Source organism: Schistocerca piceifrons, unplaced genomic scaffold (genome assembly GCF_021461385.2).
Source record: "Schistocerca piceifrons isolate TAMUIC-IGC-003096 unplaced genomic scaffold, iqSchPice1.1 HiC_scaffold_1271, whole genome shotgun sequence".
Lineage (NCBI taxonomy): Eukaryota > Metazoa > Arthropoda > Insecta > Orthoptera > Acrididae > Schistocerca > Schistocerca piceifrons.
The window spans coordinates 67,501-72,500 of NW_025727093.1; the positions used below are offsets into that span (position 1 = coordinate 67,501).

Genomic DNA, 5,000 nt, shown 5'->3' on the forward strand with positions numbered 1-5,000 from the left:
CCTACAGGGATCCGACGGAACTACGCCACCCATGCCGGCAAAACAGTATCGCCATCTATGAAAATAGGGCGACACCACATGCAATACCGCCATCTATGCGCATCTGACAACACTACGTCCGCACCACAAAACATACCGCCATCTGTAGGTCTCCCGCAACATGACCTCCTGCAACGACGCTACCGCCATCTATGAGACGCCAAGCCGACTAAGACAGCGATGGCGCCACAGTGGCCGCCTTTCGACGCCACCCACAAAGGCTGCAGCCTCTGTCGACCATAGCACCCAATCTCCAGTGGCTCTGCCGCACGAAGCCGTGGACCGGCAATGACGCCACCCGCACCCGTTCGTGCACCACCCCAACCGCCAAACTCGCACCTCCAGCGGATGAACGGCGGACGTTTCCCGCACTCGTAAAGTGCAATCCACCCCTATAACTTGCGTTTCATGAAGAGTTATTTCCAATATGCGACATTCCCGCTGTCCGTATACATGAGCCGCGACCTGTACCACTTACGAGCGAGAGACGCGATCGCGTTGCTCACTGTACGGCGTCCGATACCGAGCCATCAGCATGTCGGTCCCCATGCGCGTTGCACTCGCACTCGCAGTCGCAAAAACGTGGGGCAAATATATTACGCGGAAGAGTTATAACAGACCGAGCCCCACTGCATGGGGGGAGTCTTTGTCACTAATGTACACAGATGGAACATTTTGGACTGGAACCAGATTACCCGTACACACGGCGCTGATTAGTAATCAATGCAGAGCCATCAAACTACAGCAAATATACACAACTGTCCGTATACATGCTGAAAGAGTCTGCCCAAAATGGGAACCACACGTCAGCCAGACACTCTGATCACGCACCACTCTCTGCTTCTAACAGGCGCACATACAATATGTAAGCACCAGCATGGAACAACATCCAGTGCATCTTCTCCGCCACATTACACAATCCACACTATCACAACCAGACCAGGAGGTCCGTGCGGAAAATACAATATCCCAGCCTTTCGACATCCACCATTGCGCAGACCAGGCACCAACACCCACACATGTCCTATACAACGGTGCACCCAACATCACAATAGTACCTCCTGTCACAGCGCACAAACAATGACATGAGTCAAAGACACAGGTCTCACACAAGCATAGAATTGGAGCGCCGCCTCTAATAAGCCAAAGGTGCATCCTGACGTGACAAATCTGATCATGTCACAAGCATTCACTTACTATAATCACTATCAACGAACCTGCCGCCCCCGCCCCCCCCCCCCCCCCTACACCTTTCCGTACAACAACGTGTAACCTAACCTAACCTAACCTAACCTATGTTGTACCTTAACCTAACCTATGTTGTACCTTAACCTAACCTATGTTGTACCTTAACCTAACCTATGTTGTACCTTAACCTAACCTATGTTGTACCTTAACCTAACCTATGTTGTACCTTAACCTAACCTATGTTGTACCTTAACCTAACCCATGTTGTACCTTAACCTAACCCATGTTGTACCTTAACCTAACCCATGTTGTACCTTAACCTAACCCATGTTGTACCTTAACCTAACCCATGTTGTACCTTAACCTAACCCATGTTGTGCCTCAACCTAACCCATGTTGTGCCTCAACCTAACCCATGTTGTGCCTCAACCTAACCCATGTTGTGCCTCAACCTAACCCATGTTGTGCCTTAACCTAACCCATGTTGTGCCTCAACCTAACCCATGTTGTGCCTTAACCTAACCCATGTTGTGCCTTAACCTAACCCATGTTGTGCCTTAACCTAACCCATGTTGTGCCTTAACCTAACCCATGTTGTGCCTTAACCTAACCCATGTTGTGCCTTAACCTAACCCATGTTGTGCCTTAACCTAACCCATGTTGTGCCTTAACCTAACCCATGTTGTGCCTTAACCTAACCCATGTTGTCGCCTTAACGTAACCCACGTTGTCGCCTAAACCTGCTCTGTAATTGTTATACGACTCGTTCAATTACTGTAGTGTTGCCCACCCGCAACCCTCGCAATATAGTTCGCTACTCGCACTGCCCGCACCCCTGTGTATCGCTTCATGTTAAACACCTTGCAAGTCTTGCTCACTTTCCACATGCTCCTGCTGTACACTGTAATGTGGATGGCAGCAGGACGTACATGCCGCCCCTCCCCACGTCCCCACCTTGCCCCCTGCCTTCGCAAGCTGGTTGGTGAGAAGTTTGCATGTTCAATGCCCTTCGCATGCGACGTACTCAGGCTACGTTGTGGTGCGGCCTGTGTCAACTGTCCGCTGATGTCGTACGCGTGAACCACAATCTGTACTGCACATTCGTCCTTATGTACTGAATGATACATCGTGGCACATGTGTGACCGCACAACGACTGCGCCCAAAAACGGCGGACCATACAGTGCAAATATTGTGCACGCAGCTACGTGTCGTCTCCCTATGAGAGCTGGATTGCAGTGTGGTACGCCATAGAGACGTGTGGGAGGAACGGACGCCGTGGATGGCGATCAGCATGAGCTGTCTGTTGATGTATTCGGACCTAGTCGTCTCTCCTCACACACCGTGATGGCATGGTGCACCGCGTTCCATATCTGCGACATGCTACAGAGGCCGGTTGACAGTCGTTCGAGCAATGGACATCGCATACGTACGGGGGCCACCTTCCACGTATTGTCTAGGCGTGCACATTTTGTTGCGTGTATGTGGGCAGACGTAGTGTGGCGTGACACCTGACACAGGCATGCAATAATCGTTGAAGTTGCAAATGGCGATGGACGCCTGCGTTTTCTGGTGAAGTTACGCAAATGAACAAATGGTAACCTGTTGTGGTGCGGTTGTTCTCGCTAGGGGTGAATCGGTGATGGCGACGATAGGTTGAGGTACTAACCGGTTGTTCCAGCGATACCCACCATGCCGACGAAACTGAACGGCATCTGGGTGTGAAGCGATACGCGGCGGTGGCTGGGTGGGACCGTCCCCGGCCGGTGAGGGGGCGCCTCCCGGCGTGCTGGCCGCGCGGTGCGTGGGCGCACGCGCTACAGCCGGCTGGTGGGGGCGGCCAGTGGCAGGCGCGCCGGCCGACGGACGCGGCAGGCGTCGCAGCTGCGCGCCGGCGCACCCTGCGCGCGGCGCCGTGCGGCCAAAGTAGGTCCTCGCGGGCCCGGTGCGAAGCGCGGTGGACATCTTCAGTGTGCTGGTCCGATTGAGGACTGTGTGCGTTGAGGATGCGCCGCCGCCCGGCGCTCGGCGCCGCGACGCCGTCTGCTGCTCGGTCGCCCCAGCGGTTCTCGCTGGTGGTTTGTATCGCAGCTGTGCGGATGTGTTGGCGCGTGCGCTGTGCTGGGAGAGTTCGCTTCGGCACCCAAGTGGGGCTTTTGTCCTTCTGTGGCGCTGGCGTTGGAGCTGCCGGTCACCGTAGGTGGCGCGTGTTGTCTCCCGCCGGCAATGCCACGACAGCACGCTCCCGGGCCTCTGTCGGCAGCGGCAAGCTCAGTTGGGAGCACGGGTGGTCGCACCGAAAGCGTCTACTCGCCTAACTCCGGGCGATTGCGCCTCTCTCGAACCCGACCAAGTACTTGGGACGGCGCTGCGCGCCGCCGGGACCTGAGAGGGTTTCGAGGTGTATTGTGCAGGGGAGCTCAGCCTCCTCCTGTTTGCAGAATGATTGAGCGGACGCTTGCGTGTTCGCGCGGGCCCCCGGGACACACTCCCGGGCGGCCGGCTGCTCAGCTCTAGTTGACGCAGCTCCCTGGTTGATCCTGCCAGTAGTCATATGCTTGTCTCAAAGATTAAGCCATGCATGTCTCAGTACAAGCCGCATTAAGGTGAAACCGCGAATGGCTCATTAAATCAGTTATGGTTCCTTAGATCGTACCCACGTTACTTGGATAACTGTGGTAATTCTAGAGCTAATACATGCAAACAGAGTCCCGACCAGAGATGGAAGGGACGCTTTTATTAGATCAAAACCAATCGGTCGGCTCGTCCGGTCCGTTTGCCTTGGTGACTCTGAATAACTTTGGGCTGATCGCACGGTCCTCGTACCGGCGACGCATCTTTCAAATGTCTGCCTTATCAACTGTCGATGGTAGGTTCTGCGCCTACCATGGTTGTAACGGGTAACGGGGAATCAGGGTTCGATTCCGGAGAGGGAGCCTGAGAAACGGCTACCACATCCAAGGAAGGCAGCAGGCGCGCAAATTACCCACTCCCGGCACGGGGAGGTAGTGACGAAAAATAACGATACGGGACTCATCCGAGGCCCCGTAATCGGAATGAGTACACTTTAAATCCTTTAACGAGTATCTATTGGAGGGCAAGTCTGGTGCCAGCAGCCGCGGTAATTCCAGCTCCAATAGCGTATATTAAAGTTGTTGCGGTTAAAAAGCTCGTAGTTGGATTTGTGTCCCACGCTGTTGGTTCACCGCCCGTCGGTGTTTAACTGGCATGTATCGTGGGACGTCCTGCCGGTGGGGCGAGCTGAAGGCGTGCGACCGCCTCGTGCGTGCTCGTGCGTCCCGAGGCGGACCCCGTTGAAATCCTACCAGGGTGCTCTTTATTGAGTGTCTCGGTGGGCCGGCACGTTTACTTTGAACAAATTAGAGTGCTTAAAGCAGGCAAGCCCGCCTGAATACTGTGTGCATGGAATAATGGAATAGGACCTCGGTTCTATTTTGTTGGTTTTCGGAACCCGAGGTAATGATTAATAGGGACAGGCGGGGGCATTCGTATTGCGACGTTAGAGGTGAAATTCTTGGATCGTCGCAAGACGAACAGAAGCGAAAGCATTTGCCAAGTATGTTTTCATTAATCAAGAACGAAAGTTAGAGGTTCGAAGGCGATCAGATACCGCCCTAGTTCTAACCATAAACGATGCCAGCCAGCGATCCGCCGCAGTTCCTCCGATGACTCGGCGGGCAGCCTCCGGGAAACCAAAGCTTTTGGGTTCCGGGGGAAGTATGGTTGCAAAGCTGAAACTTAAAGGAATTGACGG

General features: G+C 54.2%; 1 non-coding gene across 1 annotated transcript in view; it reads left to right on the forward strand.

Moving 5' to 3' along the window:
• The first annotated feature begins 3,752 nt into the window (after window positions 1-3,752).
• The window catches only part of LOC124731158, a 1,909-nt gene continuing 661 nt past the window's right edge, over window positions 3,753-5,000 (forward strand). Inside the window, exon 1 of the ribosomal RNA XR_007008171.1 lies at window positions 3,753-5,000. This exon is cut by the window's right edge and continues 661 nt beyond it. This is a non-coding gene — a ribosomal RNA (small subunit ribosomal RNA).